This window comes from Leuresthes tenuis, unplaced genomic scaffold, assembly GCF_036924035.1.
Source record: "Leuresthes tenuis unplaced genomic scaffold, fLeuTen1.0.hap1 SCAF_19, whole genome shotgun sequence".
Taxonomy (NCBI): Eukaryota; Metazoa; Chordata; class Actinopteri; order Atheriniformes; family Atherinopsidae; genus Leuresthes; species Leuresthes tenuis.
In genome coordinates, this window is record NW_027325373.1 from 28,974,226 (window position 1) to 28,994,614 (window position 20,389).

General features: G+C 44.1%; 1 non-coding gene across 1 annotated transcript; it reads right to left on the reverse strand.

Annotated features, from left to right (window-relative positions):
• Positions 1-213: 213 nt before the first annotated feature.
• On the reverse strand, positions 214-287 carry trnan-guu (transfer RNA asparagine (anticodon GUU)). Its single transcript has one exon. It is a non-coding gene; the product is annotated as a tRNA-Asn (tRNA).
• Positions 288-20,389: the final 20,102 nt, after the last annotated feature.

A 20,389-nucleotide genomic window follows, 5' to 3' on the forward strand; every position in this document is an offset into this window, starting at 1 on the left:
AGTGTGGGGCGAAATGAGAACGGAGTCAAGGCTTTTTTGTGCGGAACGCAGGTTTTATTCGATCAATCTTTTTTTATCGACTCTCTCCTTACACACGTACGTCACACACACACAGACACCGTCTTAAAGTGGCAGGGCTGGACGGTGACACCGTGTTCTGAAGACATGGCAGCAATATGTTTAAGATATCAACGATTTATTGGTGAAACTACTCGTCCCTGGGTGGACTCGAACCACCAACCTTTCGGTTAACAGCCGAACGCGCTGGCCGATTGCGCCACAGAGACTCTGTCAGCAACCGTATCAACCCGTATCAACGCGACGTGTATTTGGAATGTTTTGGAGGTGCACGTCAGGCTACGGCGTAGGGGTCCACGTCCACGTCGTAGCTACATCGTCGAAATGACGGAGAAGTATAAACTACGTTTTAGAGATCAGTAAGTCTAGAGTGTGCCCCCTATTCTGTGTGGCCTCTGCTACATGCTGAGTCAGCCCAAAGTTGTCCAGAGTGTTACTCAGGTCTTTAGTCCCTTTGTCCTGAGGGTTGTCCATGTGGTTGTTAAAATCACCAACAATAATTACACAGTCAAAATCAACACAGATCATAGACAGCAGTTCACTGAGGTCATCAAAAAAGTCTCAAAAAAGTCTGCACATTGCGGTGCTGTTTTTTCAGCACACAACACCAGTTCTGATTTCTTTACAGCGGCTCCCAGTCAGGTTCAGAATCCAGTTCAAAGTTCTTGTTCCCACATTCAGAGCCTTGTGTGTTCAGGCCCCTTCATATGTCAAAGATCTCCTGCAGCCCCATCATAACAACAAGACTCTGAGGTCCTCTGATCAGGTTTGTTGGTTGTTCCTCCATCCAGGCTGAGAACTAAAGGAGACTGTGATTCAGAGGTTGTTGCTCCTACACTTTGGAATTCCATTAGATTTAAGATGTGTGAGAAAAGTGGACATTTTTAAAAAGCCTCTTAAAACACATCTATTTAACCTGGTTTTCTGAAAAGTATTGGATACTGTATGGTATGCTTTATCCTTATTTAACATCGTAATGTGCTTCAGTTATTAACTTTTTATTGTTTTATTTTTATTGTAAAGCACTTTGTGACATTTGTTCTTGAAAAGTTCCATTTAAATAAAATTTACTCACTGACTTAAAACTCGACACAGATTCAGATCTCAGAGTTCATGTGAGACGCTGCTCAGAACAAAACTGTCTGAAGACGTTTTCTTTTATTCTGATTTTCACACAAAACAGAAGCACAAACAAAACAAAACAGAGAAAATGTGATGAGTTATTTTAAAAAGAAATAAATACTTTCAAATACAATCTTCATTGAGTTCATATTACAGTCACTGGTTTCTGGGAGCAGATTTAATGCTTTGCTACAGGAACTCTGCACATCTGCCAGTCGGATGGCCACCCTTCCTGAGTCTGGTTCTGCCAGAGGTTTCTTCCTGTTAAAAGGGAGTCGTTCCTTTCCACAGTCGCCACAGGCACACTCAGGACGGGAGATTGGACTGAAGACAAGTTTCGGTGCAATCTGTTGGTTTCCTTAGCTAGGATATTAATTTTTTGAATTGGCTCTATATGAATTAATTGGATTATGATTACAATGAATTGAATTCCAATTGGCTTGAATTGGACTATATTACTTAAGTGCCTTGAGATGACAATTGTTGTAATCTGGCGCTATATAAATAAAATTGAATTGAATTGAAATTGAAATACAGCCTTCATAAGTTCTGCCACCTTCTTTTCCTGTGTCTTTGTTGCCTCCTTCTGTGCCTTTAGTTTGGAGGCAAGAGCAATATTGGAGGCAGTCTTTTCTTTGAGTTGTTCTTTCAAGCTCTCTAGCTCTTTCACAACTGACTGATATTCAGTTTCAGATACTGTCTGTTTCACAAAATTCTGCAATGACTTCATTGCATTCCTTGAGCTCCTGCTCACACTTTTCACGGAGATGACGCTCACATGTCAAACTGTTTTCCAGGTCCTTCAGTTTTTCCTCCCAAATGGAGCAGCTATTCTCTGCTGCGACTCTTCTGTCTTTTTCTCGTGTTAGAAAGAAATTCTTTTTCAGCAGCTTAGTCCTGACAATATCCATCCGATGGTATAAATAGTTGATCTTGTCCTTATTATGTTGGTAAGATTCCTGTAATTTCTCTGATCCATAATCTTCGTCGGCAGCAGAGGCATTAGAGGGAATCTCCTCGGTTTGTGAAATTGGAAACTTCCAGGTGACGCAACGAACTTTGGAGGCCTGGGGATGATCCTGCACAAGCTGGACGTCCTCGGAATGAGGAGTCACAGCCGCAGCAGAGACCTGGGATTGTTCCTTTTCCAACAGCTCAATTTCTGAGCTTGATGTTAAAATTTCTGATCTGTTGGTGGGTTCCTCCAAACTTTCGTTACTGCCAAAAGTAATGTTATATTTGTAGGAGGCCTGGGATTGTTCTTTTTCAAACTGGTCATTTCCTTGGCTTGATGTTAAAATTTCCTGCCTGTTGGTGGGTTCCTTATAACTTTCGTTACTGCCAAAAGTAATGTTATATTTGTTGGAGGCCTAGGCTTGTTTGTCGGTTTGTGAATTTGGAAACTTCCACGTGACGCGACAAACTTTGGAGGCCTGGGGATGATCCTGCACAAGCTGGACGTCCTCGGAATGAGGAGTCACAGCCGCAGCAGAGACCTGGGATGGTTCTTTTTCCTCTTCGTCATTTACTGTTTGAGGAGACGGGGAATCCTCCGAGGCCTGGCATTGTTCTTTTTCCAAAAGGTCATTTTCTGACTTGTTGGAGGGTTCCTCATAACCTTCATTATCACCAAAAGTAATGGTATATGTGTAGAAATCCTCAGGTAAATCGTCGTCTACCATGTCACACCACTGAAGTTGAGCAGATGATATCTTGGTTTGACTCATTTTGCTTGTTTTTAAGAGCTTGTCAAAATGACTATTTAAGATAGTAATAAAGTGTTGTTTTTAAGAGTTTGTCAAAATGACTATAATAGTAATTAAGTGTTGTTTTTTTAGGCGATGTGAAAATCGTTTACTGTGACTTTCAAATTTGCTTCCAAAACTGGACGTGTTTCTTCAGATAAACTCCTGACGAACTGTGAAAAAGGAGTGAAAATGTCTGGCCTATATAACATTTGTGAAGTCAAACAACATCAGAGGTGACATCAATTGTGATGTCAAACAACATCAGTGGTGACATCACAAGAATAATGTCAGTTTTTAAAATGTTTCCAAGATAAGCCTTTTTCCACATATATGTTTTTCCTGCAATTCCATTCAGTTTTATTTATATAACGCCAAATTACAACAAATGTCATCTCAGGGCATTTCAATGATATAATCCAATTCATTTCAATTTGAGTTCAATTCATTGTAATCATATTCCAATTAATTCATTTAAAAATGAATCCAATTCATTCACACAGAGCCAATTCAAAAACAATTTCCTGACTAAGAAACCAACAGATTGTACCAAAACTTCTCTTCAGTCCAGTCTCCCAAACTTGTATTATATGTAATTAGATATAACTTTGAAAGTCCCATTTTGAAAGTGGAGTTTTAAGCCTTAAAATAAGTGATTTTTAGGTGGCTAGAATAGAATAGAAAAATACTTTATTCATCCCCCAGTCAGGGAAATTCAAATTAAGTCAAGTTTCTCATAAAATCATAAATATTTGCAATGATTGTGTGTTAATCGCTAGAACAAGTTCAAGTCTCTGTAACAGAATGCTGTGATCGATCGTATCAAATGCAGCACTGAGATCCAACAGGACAAATACAGAAACAAGTCCGCTATCAGAGGCTAAGAGGAGATCATTGGTAACTTTTACCAGTGCTGTTTCTGTGCTATGATGCACTCTGAATCCTGACTGAAACTCTTCAAAGAGATTATTTCTATGTAAATGATCAAAGTTGAACTGCAACTATTTTTTCAAGAACTTTAGACAAAGGGAGATTAGATATAGGTCGATAATTAGCCAATACACACTGCTCAAAAAAAAAAAAGAAACTTTGAAAACAGATCTCAGTGGAAGAATCATACTGCATATCCAGGCAATGTGTGAAGGATGAAAGACCACAATTGGCATTAATGATCAACACACAGACTGAATTCAAAGACACCCCTATCATGTGAAAAGGGCGAAAGGGCCATTGTAGCAACTGAAAATGATACCAAGTGGCCCCCACATGATTGTATGCATTCATTACAACATTGGGGCATGCTCCTAATGGATCAATATACGGTGCCCTGAAGGGACATTTATCCCAAATGTGGAAAAGAGCATCACTGAACTTCTGAACATTCAGATGCAACCCAACTGTATGAGTTTAACCAAGACATGTCCTAGAGGTTTTTTTCCTAGAGCATGACAGTATACTCTACAAGGCCAGAGTATACTGTCATGCTCTAGAAGGAACACAGGACCCACTGCACCAGTACATGGTCTCACAACAGGGCCAAGGAGTTTAACCAGATATCCATGGGCAGCTGTTGTTCAGGTCTGTGTATCCTTCAGTGGATATGCAGAGTACTACAACATGCTCCTTGACTGGAACATGGGCCCAAGGAGAAACTGTCAAGCGCACAGGAGCCCAGAGGGTCATGTCATCAGTAGTGACACTGACCAGGGCGATATTGCAGTACTCAAGAATCAGAGAAGGCAGAAATTAAAAGTTGATGGTTTTATTCCAAGTAAATAAAATGCATCTTAAGCCACCGCCAGGACAGTCTGGTTGCCGCTGGACACATCCGCCAGGACAGTCTGGTTGCCGCTGGACACATCCGCCAGGACAGTCTGGTTGCCGCTGGACACATCCGCCAGGACAGTCTGGTTGCCGCTGGACACATCCGCCAGGACAGTCTGGTTGCCGCTGGACACATCCGCCAGGACAGTCTGGTTGCCGCTGGACACATCCGCCAGGACAGTCTGGTTGCCGCTGGACACATCCGCCAGGACAGTCTGGTTGCCGCTGGACACATCCGCCAGGACAGTCTGGTTGCCGCTGGACACATCCGCCAGGACAGTCTGGTTGCCGCTGGACACATCCGCCAGGACAGTCTGGTTGCCGCTGGACACATCCGCCAGGACAGTCTGGTTGCCGCTGGACACATCCGCCAGGACAGTCTGGTTGCCGCTGGACACATCCGCCAGGACAGTCTGGTTGCCGCTGGACACATCCGCCAGGACAGTCTGGTTGCCGCTGGACACATCCGCCAGGACAGTCTGGTTGCCGCTGGACACATCCGCCAGGACAGTCTGGTTGCCGCTGGACACATCCGCCAGGACAGTCTGGTTGCCGCTGGACACATCCGCCAGGACAGTCTGGTTGCCGCTGGACACATCCGCCAGGACAGTCTGGTTGCCGCTGGACACATCCGCCAGGACAGTCTGGTTGCCGCTGGACACATCCGCCAGGACAGTCTGGTTGCCGCTGGACACATCCGCCAGGACAGTCTGGTTGCCGCTGGACACATCCGCCAGGACAGTCTGGTTGCCGCTGGACACATCCGCCAGGACAGTCTGGTTGCCGCTGGACACATCCGCCAGGACAGTCTGGTTGCCGCTGGACACATCCGCCAGGACAGTCTGGTTGCCGCTGGACACATCCGCCAGGACAGTCTGGTTGCCGCTGGACACATCCGCCAGGACAGTCTGGTTGCCGCTGGACACATCCGCCAGGACAGTCTGGTTGCCGCTGGACACATCCGCCAGGACAGTCTGGTTGCCGCTGGACACATCCGCCAGGACAGTCTGGTTGCCGCTGGACACATCCGCCAGGACAGTCTGGTTGCCGCTGGACACATCCGCCAGGACAGTCTGGTTGCCGCTGGACACATCCGCCAGGACAGTCTGGTTGCCGCTGGACACATCCGCCAGGACAGTCTGGTTGCCGCTGGACACATCCGCCAGGACAGTCTGGTTGCCGCTGGACACATCCGCCAGGACAGTCTGGTTGCCGCTGGACACATCCGCCAGGACAGTCTGGTTGCCGCTGGACACATCCGCCAGGACAGTCTGGTTGCCGCTGGACACATCCGCCAGGACAGTCTGGTTGCCGCTGGACACATCCGCCAGGACAGTCTGGTTGCCGCTGGACACATCCGCCAGGACAGTCTGGTTGCCGCTGGACACATCCGCCAGGACAGTCTGGTTGCCGCTGGACACATCCGCCAGGACAGTCTGGTTGCCGCTGGACACATCCGCCAGGACAGTCTGGTTGCCGCTGGACACATCCGCCAGGACAGTCTGGTTGCCGCTGGACACATCCGCCAGGACAGTCTGGTTGCCGCTGGACACATCCGCCAGGACAGTCTGGTTGCCGCTGGACACATCCGCCAGGACAGTCTGGTTGCCGCTGGACACATCCGCCAGGACAGTCTGGTTGCCGCTGGACACATCCGCCAGGACAGTCTGGTTGCCGCTGGAGGCCTCTTTCAGTGCGGTCATGAGGTCATTTAATCTTGCGCTGCCATTTGACGTCTTAACTTCCACTTCATTTGTTTCCAGTTGCACTGAAAGAAACAGGCATACAAGACCAATTCAATACACCTTAATTGCCAAGTCCCACTACTTTGACCTGGAACTTTGTTAGCTTAACCAAGTTATCCACATTGTTGTAATAACTGAGAACAAGAACAAGGCTTTCTCAGGAGCTGCTTCAAACACCAAATGAAGCTGTCCCCACACCACAGAAATTTTATTTCAAATTTTTTTATGTAAACATGAAAAGCTGCTTTAAATGAAACAGTCGCATATAATTTCTAAGTATTAAATTCTTCTGCTGTAAGAAGCCAGGACAAATGTTCAGTTGCTCACAGATCTTGCTCACCTTTTTCAACATTTTTCACCAACATGGAATCCATCGACTTAAGAAGGCCAAGGTTTGTCTTGGGAGAAACATCATTGGATGACCAGTCTGTAAGGAAACCAAGGAGTTATTGTCAGAAAGAAGCTCAAAAGAGTTGATGCTATTGATTTACTGACCATTTTCATTCCTCTGCAGCACATAAGATCTTCCATTTGTTCCAACAACTGGCAAACACCAGCCTATGGACAGATAATTCATTAAAGTTTCATGTTTCTGCAACTTCATGGAACAACATAAACAACCTCACCCTGACACATCAGATTACCATAAAACCCATTACAACCAAAAAATAATTATACAAGGGAAATATATATATTTACGTAAAGAACACGAAAACACAAACCTCTGGTTAACCATATTGTCAGACCACAAATTATCTGGACCCAAACAGCTCCCATTGCTTCAGTTTAAACATAAAAATGCAACAGGCAAGTTTTAAAAAGTTCATCTGGCAGGTATCACAGCTGTTCCTCATAGGTCTAATTGGCTTTCAACTCAGAGAAGACATGCAGGATTCGATGTACCTTGGAATTTGGAAATTGGGACTCATAATTTATCATATTTGTTTCACAAAGTGGGTAAAGAAATCACAGCAACCTTAGCTTTGCTTTGCTGCTTTGTTACAAAGAACAAACAATTATGTAGTTGATTAAACTGAAGAAAAAATTTTATTTGAATGAGGCATAAAGTGGGAGGAGACCCCGGGGGAGACCCAGGACACGTTGGAGAGACTATGTCTCTCGGCTGGCCTGGGAACGCCTCGGGGTCCCCCCGGAAGAGCTGGAGGAAGTGGCCGGTTACAGAGATGTCTGGGTTTCTCTGCTCAAGCTGCTGCCCCCGCGACCCGACCCCCAGATAAGCGGCAGATGATGGATGGATGAGGCATAAAGTACTTTTATGCCTTATTAAATCAATAATGAAAGAAAGCTTTAATATTTAACTTTTTAGTTAAAATATAAGTGAGGACATAATGGAGTATATCTAATCAACTTAAGATGGTGTTTTCTTTGATTTCTCAGTCTGAACTTCTAAGTTCCCAGTTGTTTTTGAATGCAGCATCAGGTTTTCCTGTGACAGACATATGATCAAACCAATCAGATTACTGAACTCTTACCTATAATTCCTATAATACTTGATTCCAGGTGCTTTTTCTGTGTACAAGTGAGTTTAACACAATAAAGAAACAAGGTTTGTCCTTAAAAGATACCTGAGAAATAGTTGCATTACTGTGGTAAAAGCTCTCCAATCTCATAAATACCTGATACAGTAACTGTGAATATAGGGAATTGTTAGATCAGAACTAGGACATGTTCTTGATAAATACTTTACTTTACTTCTCTGCTAAATTTCTTCTTATGTCTTTTCGGCAAAAATTAAAATAAGACCAAATGTTGGTAAAGAAAAATTCAAATGAATCCTCGGTGAATCATGATTTGGTGTTTTGTTTTTGTTTTTTTCACTGAATCACAATGAAAATTTGAGATATTTCACAATGAAAATACAGTTTAGCAGAAGCCGGTGTAAAAAGTCATGGTCAGCTGTCTTCATCTGGAGAAAATTTTGGTTGTCGTAAAGAGTGGAACCAGAATTGGCAACTTTTAATGAAAGAAATTTGTTCTTTAAATTAAATGTAAAATATTCACACCCACCTGTGCTCTAATTGAAGTGTTCAGATGCCCCAAATAACCAATAAATTACAGTTTTGTATCATAAAGTTTTTTCCTGAGAATCATTGATCAGGTCAAAAATATATTTCTTAATGCCAGCTTTTCAAACAGCTCCAACACTTGGCATTCCAGATCCTCATGAACCTTTCATACAGGCAGTTGATGAGAAGCATGGTTGTATGACATCTGTTCTTATGCAGGAACATGGGGGCAGGCAAAGGCCAGTGGCGTATTTCTCAGCAAATTTGGACTCTGTGGCTGCAGGCCTGCCTGGTTGTCTTCTTGCTGTTGCAGCAGCAGAGAAAGCTGTCCTGGCCTCTCGTAATATTGTAGGCTACACTAATTTGACTGTTTTGGTTCCTCAGTAATGCAACAACTAAAGTACTGCTTACAGAAATAATTCCTAGATGGGGCATTCTAGAGACGATCAGCAGTGATAATGGCAGACACTTTGTAAACACAGCATTGACTGAGGTTGGTAAGTTCCTTGGAATAAGCTTGCACACAACATTGTGCTTATCATCCACAGAGTGGAGGTGCTGCGGAAAGAGAAAGTGGTACATTAAAGACCAAGTTAGCCAAATGTTGTGACGAAACGGTTCTGCCATGGACAAAAGCATTACCAATTGTGCTCACCTTTATGAGGATGAGAATCAGAGCTCGAGTGAATCTCAGCCCATTTGAAATTTTATTTGGCAGACCTCCTAACCTGGGATTGGGACCTGTAACCAGACCCCTCCCTTCCACAACTGTTTGTGATGATGATCTCAAGTTTCACAGACAGGGAAAGCAGCCCTTCCAGCCATAGCAGACACACCTCTGCACCCACTCCAACCAGGTGACTGGGTAGTGGTGAAGGAACTTTGAAGGAAAAACTGGAAGTTCAAAAGTTGGTAAGGCCCGTTCCAGGTGCTACTGGTCACTCACACAGCTGTTAAAGTCGCAGTGAGAGCAACCTGGATTCATGCCAGTCACTGTAAGAAGGTGACGCAACCAGTTGATGATTTAACACCCTGACATACATCAGCCTAACCATCACGCCCGGAAGGACGAAAAGAGTCAGCAGTAAAAGCTGTACTCCACCAGTGTGTTAAGTGCTAGTAACCTCTGACACTGAAGATTGAACCATCCTTACTGAGACCTGCAATGAAGCGACGTGGTGATCACACGTGCGAACCATGGCAGAAACTGTTTGTTATTTGTATTTTCTTATTTATAACCAGCATGTGCACATTTTATCTTGATTTCACTGGAAGCAAAAATATAGATCATCTTAAAGATGCCTCTCCTGGTGGCAACTCCAGGAAATGTTTTACAAGAACCATGGGTGATGCGCAACGTTTGGTATCAATTGGAGAATTATATTCTGTCAGATTTGTCACCAAAAATTCTTGTGTGGTTTGTATGAAAGATGCACAACCAGGAGTGCCTGGGGGGAAGTTGATCCTTTCACTTGTACTTCCTATGGCATCTGCTCTAATGGCAGTCTTAATGAGAGGCTGTACCTGCCTGAGATTGCCCCTGTGATGGCAAGATATCTACTCCGTGGTAATGTAAATTGTACCCATCACCTGTGTTTGACACATTGTTGACTGATGAGAGAAAGTTATTCTAAGGGCGTGGTTGGTAAATATCCTAGTGAGGGAGATCACTATGCTTGGCGTACAGAATGTCCGCCCCTCACTAGTCACATTATTCCACAACGGCCATATTTTAAGTTAGCTAGAGCACAAAATACTTGTATAGTTTGCTTTGAATCCCAACCTGAATCTGCAAATGAATTCAACAGACGCGCAGTGGGCAGTGTTCCCCCTGACATGTGTAATGTTATTGTCCCTGTCAGGTGGGGAAGAAATAGTTCTCAGAATTTAGCACGTATCTCACCAAATGACTCAAAGAACTTCTTTGCTTTCAAGTTTTCCTCAAGTGTTACTGTGTATAACCTGCAAATGACCAGCCTGTCCTGTTTTTCTGAAATTCCTCTTTACAATGGTGGGCTTGTTATTGTCACGAACCGTGAAGCACTGGACGCAGATGCAGGGTAGAAACAATAACCAGATTTTATTTATATAATGATAGTCACTTGCAGAGCGAAGCAATAGATTATGAATTCCTAACTCACTCTTCTCGATACCTGTGGGGAGAAGAGTGAGACTATAAAACTTATCAAAAGAAAACTCTCTCCACGCTAGGAGGAAAAAACAAAAGGTTATATAAATCTTACAACTAAATTTATCCCTCTCCGAACCGTCGGAGGCTCTATAGAAATTTAACAAAACCAATAAACAAAAGAGGCTCCTTCTAATGGAGTTGCTATGAAAGTTATCACTAGAAATCAAAGACACTCCTCTACCGGAGGTACCACTGAATAAACGACAATACAAAGAAAACTTCACTTGGCTAAATCTATGAAAAAACTTACAACAAAAAAAATCGCTCTCAAGGAGGAAATCATTAACAAACAAGATCTTTGGTTTACGTAGGCGTGGATCACTGTGGAGGCTAGCGGACGAAAGCTCGAGAGACAATTCAACACACTGGCAACGAGACAAGGGAAGACGCAGACTAAATACACATGAGGGACCAAGGGGAACAGGTGGAAACACTTGGGAATCAGGGTGTAGGTACCAGATGTGCTCGGGGCCCTGCGCCTATTGGCTGGACGTTGGCACGATGACGTAAGGGAATGTGATTGGTCCGGACAACTTACTGAAGAAGTAAAAAAAACAACCTATTGAAGTCGTTTTCGCGGCTCTTCGTAGGAAACATGGATGGCTTTACAAAGAAATCCAGCATTATCTTTCGAAAGGAACTTCACCCCGAGGACATCTGATTCTTATGAAATGGGACGCAATGTAGTTTGTAATACAGTTGGAGTTTCTATTAAATAACCTCATATTGGCATTCATAAAATGTAAATAGTGGGGTAAACGTAAACCCAAACAGGCGCAGGGCCCCGAGCAGATCTGGTAACCCGAGCACATCTGGTACCTACAAGGGAAGACAATGAGACACATGGCACGGGAGGAAGAGCAAGTTATCTGAAACGAGAGGAGTTGTTAATTTCAAAATAAAACAGGAAGTGACAAGACAATATACAAAGACCTAAGAGTCTCTGTGAGACCTGACAGTTATAATGAGATAGCTGCACTTTAAGGGGGCAACCTCAACTGATGGTTGGGGAGGAAAGATAGAAGAACAATCAACTATACCCAAAGAGAGATGATGTGATAAGTGGGCAATATAACTGTGTGTTTTTTGCCTTTTGTGGTTTGAGCAACTCAGTATTTTATACTGTATTGTTCTCTCTTGCAAGATATTATTATTAAAGCATCTTATCAATCTTATCTTATTATCATTAAAGCATCTATTAAAGTTATCTTAAGAAAATAACTCTGTGCAAAATGACTCTGTGCATTACTAAAATTTCCACCACACCCAGTCTCCCCTATTTTAAAATTCTTTAACTTTTTTGTGTACTCGGGTCTTTATTTTGTTAGATAATTCCCTGTAAAGCCTGAGCCATGAAATAACTGTCAGAAAAAAATGTTTTTTTAAAAACATTTGTGTTTGTTGAACCTTCTAACAACCAAAAAAAATGTATATACATTTGCATATATGATTTTTAATACGTATCATATTTGATATATCAGGTATTGATGTGTAATTCATCGCTCAGTTTGTTTACCTTAAACAAACAAAAACCCTTACAACACAACATTTTTAACTCATTAAACTTTGAGTTTCCTTTAAACTTTTCTTAAAGTAATTTCAAACAAGCAACAGAACATTTTTTCCATATTGCAAAACAATGTCATACATATTCTGTATCTGCTGAAATAAAGCTATCACGCAGCGATGACAAACCCACCAGCGGAACCAGTGTGGTGGAAGAGGAACCTTTCACTTAGATTTGTTTATTTTTTGGTACACCACATCTTATTTTGTATTGTGGTAGGCCTGAAAACAGTTTCTCTCCTTGTTCAGGCAAAGATGGACATCACATTTCACGAAATAGACATGGGTGAAATGATTGCCTGTGCAGTGTTTGTTGGGTTTCCCATGTTGGAAAATGGGAAAATTCTCACATCAGGGGGCACACTAGATGTTGGCCTTTTGCAGGGGGGATCTGATTCCCCTCCTTCTGGAGATAATAATGGTCTGCCACACTTGATTTGGCCCTTTCCTGCTCTAGTGAGAGAGGTGCAAACAGAAGCTTAAAATCTTCGAAAGGGCATAGGTTTCAGATCTTGGTGGTAGTAGAACGAAGGAGGGTTCCATGTGAATAGCAGTTGAAGATGGTATCAGTTGGTCCATCAAGGGATGGGCGAACGCCACTCAGAAGTGCGGGACGATGGCCTACGTCGCCCCCGGCCGATCGAAAGGGAGTCGGTTTCTGATGCCCAAACCTGGAGTGGCAGAGATAGGCGCCACGAGGCGTCCAGTGCAGTAACGTAAACAAACCCAGAGGAGATGGCGGGAGCCCCGGGGAGAGTTCTCTTTTATTCTTCCAGTGAAATCAAGATAAAATGTGCACATGCTGGTTTTAAATAAGAAAATACAAATAATAAACAGTTTGTGCCATGGTTCGCACGTGTGATCACCACGTCGCTTCATTGCAGGTCTCAGTAAGGATGGTTCAATCTTCAGTGTCAGAGGTTACTAGCACTTAACACACTGGTGGAGTACAGCCTTTACTGCTGACAGTTGTGGAAGGGAGGGGTCTGGTTACAGGTCCCAATCCCAGGTTAGGAGGTCTGCCAAATAAAATTTCAAATGGGCTGAGATTCACTCGAGCTCTGATTCTCATCCTCATAAAGGTGAGCACAATTGGTAATGCTTTTGTCCATGGCAGACCCGTTTCGTCACAACATTTGGCTAACTTGGTCTTTAATGTACCACTTTCTCTTTCCGCAGCACCTCCACTCTGTGGATGATAAGCACAATGTTGTGTGCAAGCTTATTCCAAGGAACTTACCAACCTCAGTCAATGCTGTGTTTACAAAGTGTCTGCCATTATCACTGCTGATCATCTCTAGAATGCCCCATCTAGGAATTATTTCTGTCAGCAGTACTTTAGTTGTTGCATTACTGAGGAACCAAAACAGTCAAATTAGTGTAGCCTACAATATCACGAGAGGCCAGGACAGCTTTCTCTGCAGCTGCAACAGCAAGAAGACAACCAGGCAGGCCTGCAGCCACAGAGTCCAATTTTGCTGAGAAATACGCCACTGGCCTTTGCCTGCCCCCATGTTCCTGCATAAGAACAGATGTCATACAACCATGCTTCTCATCAACTGCCTGTATGAAAGGTTCATGAGGATCTGGAATGCCAAGTGTTGGAGCTGTTTGAAAAGCTGGCATTAAGAAATATATTTTTGACCTGATCAATGATTCTCAGACAAAGTTAAGTGATCCACATCTATTTGGAAAAAACTTTATGATACAAAACTGTAATTTATTGGTTATTTGGGGCATCTGAACACTTGAATTAGAGCACATTTAATTTAAAGAACAAATTTCTTTCATTAAAAGTTGCCAATTCTGGTTCCACTTTTTACGACAACCAACATTTTCTCCAGATGAAGACAGCTGACCATGACTTTTTACACCGGCTTCTGCTAAACTGTATTTTCATTGTGAAATATCTCAAATTTTCATTGTGATTCAGTGAAAAAAACAAAAACAAAACACCAAATCATGATTCACAGAGGAGTCATTTGAATTTTTGTTGATTCATTACCAACATTTGGTCTTATTTTAATTTTTGCCGAAAAGACATAAGAAGAAATTTAGCAGAGAAGTAAAGTAAAGTATTTATCAAGAACATGTCCTAGTTCTGATCTAACAATTCCCTATATTTAAAATTACTGTATCAGGTATTTATGAGATTGGAGAGCTTTTACCACAGTAATGCAACTATTTCTCAGGTATCTTTTAAGGACAAACCTTGTTTCTTTATTGTGTTAAACTCACTTGTACACAGAAAAAGCACCTGGAATCAAGTATTATAGGAATTATAGGTAAGAGTTCAGTAATCTGATTGGTTTGATCATATGTCTGTCACAGGAAAACCTGATGCTGCATTCAAAAACAACTGGGAACTTAGAAGTTCAGACTGAGAAATCAAAGAAAACACCATCTTAAGTTGATTAGATATACTCCATTATCTTTTCACTTATATTTTAACTAAAAAGTGAAATATTAAAGCTTTATTTCATTATTGATTTAATAAGGCATAAACAAAACATTTTCTTCAGTTTAATCAACTACATAATTGTTTGTTCTTTGTAACAAAGCAGCAAAATAAAGCTAAGGTTGCTGTGATTTCTTTACCCACTTTGTGAAACAAATATGATAAATTACATGATTATGAGTCCCAATTTCCAAATTCCAAAGTACATTGAATCCTGCATGTCTTCTCTGAGTTGAAAGCCAATTAGACCTATGAGGAACAGCTGTGATACCTGCATGATGAACTTTTTAAAACTTGCCTGTTGCATTTTTGTGTTTAAACTGAAGCAATGGGAGCTGTTTGGGTCCAGATAATTTGTGGTCTGACAATATGGTTAACCAGAGGTCTGTGTTTTAGTGTTGTTTACGTAAATATATATATTTCCCTTGTATAATTATTTTTTGGTTGTAATGGGTTTTATGGTAATCTGATGTGTCAGGGTGAGGTTGTTTATGTTGTTCCATGAAGTTGCAGAAACATGAAACTTTAATGAATTATCTGTCCATAGGCTGGTGTTTGCCAGTTGTTGGAACAAATGGAAGATCTTATGTGCTGCAGAGGAATGAAAATGGTCAGTAAATCAATAGCATCAACTCTTTTGAGCTTCTTTCTGACAATAACTCCTTGGTTTCCTTACAGACTGGTCATCCAATGATGTTTCTCCCAAGACAAACCTTGGCCTTCTTAAGTCGATGGATTCCATGTTGGTGAAAAATGTTGAAGAAGGTGAGCAAGATCTGTGACCAACTGAACATTTATCCTGGCTTCTTACAGCAGAAGAATTTAATACTTAGAAATTATATGCGACTGTTTCATTTAAAGCAGCTTTTCATGTTTACATAAAAAAAATTGAAATAAAATTTCTGTGGTGTGGGGACAGCTTCATTTGGTGTTTGAAGCAGCTCCTGAGAAAGCCTTGTTCTTGTTCTCAGTTATTACAATAATGTGGATAACTTGGTTAAGCTAACAAAGTTCCAGGTCAAAGTAGTGGGACTTGGCAATTAAGGTGTATTTAAGTGGTCTTGTATGCCTGTTTCTTTCAGTGCAACTGGAAACAAATGAAGTTGAAGTTAAGGCGTCAAATGGCAGCGCAAGATTAAATGACCTCATGACCGCACTGAAAGAGGCCTCCAGCGGCAACCAGACTGTCCTGGCGGATGTGTCCAGCGGCAACCAGACTGTCCTGGCGGATGTGTCCAGCGGCAACCAGACTGTCCTGGCGGATGTGTCCAGCGGCAACCAGACTGTCCTGGCGGATGTGTCCAGCGGCAACCAGACTGTCCTGGCGGATGTGTCCAGCGGCAACCAGACTGTCCTGGCGGATGTGTCCAGCGGCAACCAGACTGTCCTGGCGGATGTGTCCAGCGGCAACCAGACTGTCCTGGCGGATGTGTCCAGCGGCAACCAGACTGTCCTGGCGGATGTGTCCAGCGGCAACCAGACTGTCCTGGCGGATGTGTCCAGCGGCAACCAGACTGTCCTGGCGGATGTGTCCAGCGGCAACCAGACTGTCCTGGCGGATGTGTCCAGCGGCAACCAGACTGTCCTGGCGGATGTGTCCAGCGGCAACCAGACTGTCCTGGCGGATGTGTCCAGCGGCAACCAGACTGTCCTGGCGGATGTGTCCAGCGGCAACCAGACTGTCCTGGCGGATGTGTCCAGCGGCAACCAGACTGTCCTGGCGGATGTGTCCAGCGGCAACCAGACTGTCCTGGCGGATGTGTCCAGCGGCAACCAGACTGTCCTGGCGGATGTGTCCAGCGGCAACCAGACTGTCCTGGCGGATGTGTCCAGCGGCAACCAGACTGTCCTGGCGGATGTGTCCAGCGGCAACCAGACTGTCCTGGCGGATGTGTCCAGCGGCAACCAGACTGTCCTGGCGGATGTGTCCAGCGGCAACCAGACTGTCCTGGCGGATGTGTCCAGCGGCAACCAGACTGTCCTGGCGGATGTGTCCAGCGGCAACCAGACTGTCCTGGCGGATGTGTCCAGCGGCAACCAGACTGTCCTGGCGGATGTGTCCAGCGGCAACCAGACTGTCCTGGCGGATGTGTCCAGCGGCAACCAGACTGTCCTGGCGGATGTGTCCAGCGGCAACCAGACTGTCCTGGCGGATGTGTCCAGCGGCAACCAGACTGTCCTGGCGGATGTGTCCAGCGGCAACCAGACTGTCCTGGCGGATGTGTCCAGCGGCAACCAGACTGTCCTGGCGGATGTGTCCAGCGGCAACCAGACTGTCCTGGCGGATGTGTCCAGCGGCAACCAGACTGTCCTGGCGGATGTGTCCAGCGGCAACCAGACTGTCCTGGCGGATGTGTCCAGCGGCAACCAGACTGTCCTGGCGGATGTGTCCAGCGGCAACCAGACTGTCCTGGCGGATGTGTCCAGCGGCAACCAGACTGTCCTGGCGGATGTGTCCAGCGGCAACCAGACTGTCCTGGCGGATGTGTCCAGCGGCAACCAGACTGTCCTGGCGGATGTGTCCAGCGGCAACCAGACTGTCCTGGCGGATGTGTCCAGCGGCAACCAGACTGTCCTGGCGGATGTGTCCAGCGGCAACCAGACTGTCCTGGCGGATGTGTCCAGCGGCAACCAGACTGTCCTGGCGGATGTGTCCAGCGGCAACCAGACTGTCCTGGCGGATGTGTCCAGCGGCAACCAGACTGTCCTGGCGGATGTGTCCAGCGGCAACCAGACTGTCCTGGCGGATGTGTCCAGCGGCAACCAGACTGTCCTGGCGGATGTGTCCAGCGGCAACCAGACTGTCCTGGCGGATGTGTCCAGCGGCAACCAGACTGTCCTGGCGGATGTGTCCAGCGGCAACCAGACTGTCCTGGCGGATGTGTCCAGCGGCAACCAGACTGTCCTGGCGGATGTGTCCAGCGGCAACCAGACTGTCCTGGCGGATGTGTCCAGCGGCAACCAGACTGTCCTGGCGGATGTGTCCAGCGGCAACCAGACTGTCCTGGCGGATGTGTCCAGCGGCAACCAGACTGTCCTGGCGGATGTGTCCAGCGGCAACCAGACTGTCCTGGCGGATGTGTCCAGCGGCAACCAGACTGTCCTGGCGGATGTGTCCAGCGGCAACCAGACTGTCCTGGCGGATGTGTCCAGCGGCAACCAGACTGTCCTGGCGGATGTGTCCAGCGGCAACCAGACTGTCCTGGCGGATGTGTCCAGCGGCAACCAGACTGTCCTGGCGGATGTGTCCAGCGGCAACCAGACTGTCCTGGCGGATGTGTCCAGCGGCAACCAGACTGTCCTGGCGGATGTGTCCAGCGGCAACCAGACTGTCCTGGCGGATGTGTCCAGCGGCAACCAGACTGTCCTGGCGGATGTGTCCAGCGGCAACCAGACTGTCCTGGCGGATGTGTCCAGCGGCAACCAGACTGTCCTGGCGGTGGCTTAAGATGCATTTTATTTACTTGGAATAAAACCATCAACTTTTAATTGCTGCCTTCTCTGATTCTTGGGTACTGCAATATTGCCCTGGTCAGTGTCACTACTGATGACATGACCCTCTGGGCTCCTGTGCGCTTAACAGATTCTCCTTGGGCCCATGTTCCAGTCAAGGAGCATGTTGTAGTACTCTGCATATCCACTGAAGGATACACAGACCTGTACAACAGCTGCCCATGGATATCTGGTTAAACTCCTTGGCCCTGTTGTGAGACCATGTACTGGTGCAGTGGGTCCTGTGTTCCTCTAGGACATGTCTTGGTTAAACTCATACAGTTGGGTTGCATCTGAATGTTCAGAAGTTCAGTGATGCTCTTTTCCACATTTGGGATAAATGTCCCTTCAGGGCACCGTATTTTGATCCATTAGAAGCATGCCCCAATGTTGTAATGAATGCATACAATCATATGGGGGCCACTTGGTATCATTTTCAGTTGCTACAATGGCCCTTTCGCCCTTTTCACATGATAGGGGTGTCTTTGAATTCAGTCTGTGTTGATCATTAATGCCAATTGTGGTCTTTCATCCTTCACACATTGCCTGGATATGCAGTATGATTCTTCCACTGAGATCTGTTTTCAAAGTTTCTTTTTTTTTGTTGAGCAGTGTGTATTGGCTAATTATCGACCTATATCTAATCTCCCTTTGTCTAAAGTTCCTGAAAAACTAGTTGTAGAACAACTTTGATCATTTACATAGAAATAATCTCTTTGAAGAGTTTCGGTCAGGATTCAGAGTGCATCATAGCACAGAAACGGCACTGGTAAAAGTTACCAATGATCTCCTCTTAGCCTCTGATAGCGGACTTGTTTCTGTATTTGTCCTGTTGGATCTCAGTGCTGCATTTGATACGATCGAGCACAACAGAGACTTGAACATGTTCTAGCGATTAACAAACAATCATTGCAAATATTTATGATTTTATGAGAAACTTGACTTAATTTGAATTTCCCTGACTGGGGGATGAATAAAGTATTTTTCTATTCTATTCTATTCTAGCCATCTAAAAATCAGTTATTTTAAGGCTTAAAACTCCACTTTCAAAATGGGACTTTCAAAGTTATAGCTAATTAGATATAATGCAAGTTTGGGAGACTGGACTGAAGAGAAGTTTTGGTGCAATCTGTTGGTTTCTTAGTCAGGAAATTGTTTTTGAATTGGCTCTGTGTGAATGAATTGGATTAATTTTTAAATTAATTAATTGGAATATGATTACAATGAATTCAACTCAAATTGAAATGAATTGGATTATATCATTGAAATGCCCTGAGATGACATTTGTTGTAATTTGGCGTTATATAAATAAAACTGAATGGAATTGCAGGAAAAACATTTTAAAACATTTTAAAAACTGACATTATTCTTGTGATGTCACCACTGATGTTGTTTGACATCACAATTGATGTCACCTCTGATGTTGTTTGACTTCACAAATGTTATATAGGCCAGACATTTTCACTCCTTTTTCACAGTTCGTCAGGAGTTTATCTGAAGAAACACGTCCAGTTTTAGAAGCAAATTTGAAAGTCACAGTAAACGATTTTCACATCGCCTAAAAAAACAACACTTAATTACTATTATAAATAGTCATTTTGACAAACTCTTAAAAACAACACTTTATTACTATCTTAAATAGTCATTTTGACAAGCTCTTAAAAACAACAAGCAAAATGAGTCAAACCAAGATATCATCTGCTCAACTTCAGTGGTGTGACATGGTAGACGACGATTTACCTGAGGATTTCTACACATATACCATTACTTTTGGTGATAATGAAGGTTATGAGGAACCCTCCAACAAGTCAGAAAATGACCTTTTGGAAAAAGAACAATGCCAGGCCTCTGAGGATTCCCCGTCTCCTCAAACAGTAAATGACGAAGAGGAAAAAGAACCATCCCAGGTCTCTGCTGCGGCTGTGACTCCTCATTCCGAGGACGTCCAGCTTGTGCAGGATCATCCCCAGGCCTCCAAAGTTTGTCGCGTCACGTGGAAGTTTCCAAATTCACAACCCGACAAACAAGCCCAGGCCTCCAACAAATATAACATTACTTTTGGCAGTAACGAAAGTTATAAGGAACCCACCAACAGGCAGGAAATTTTAACATCAAGCCAAGGAAATGACCAGTTTGAAAAA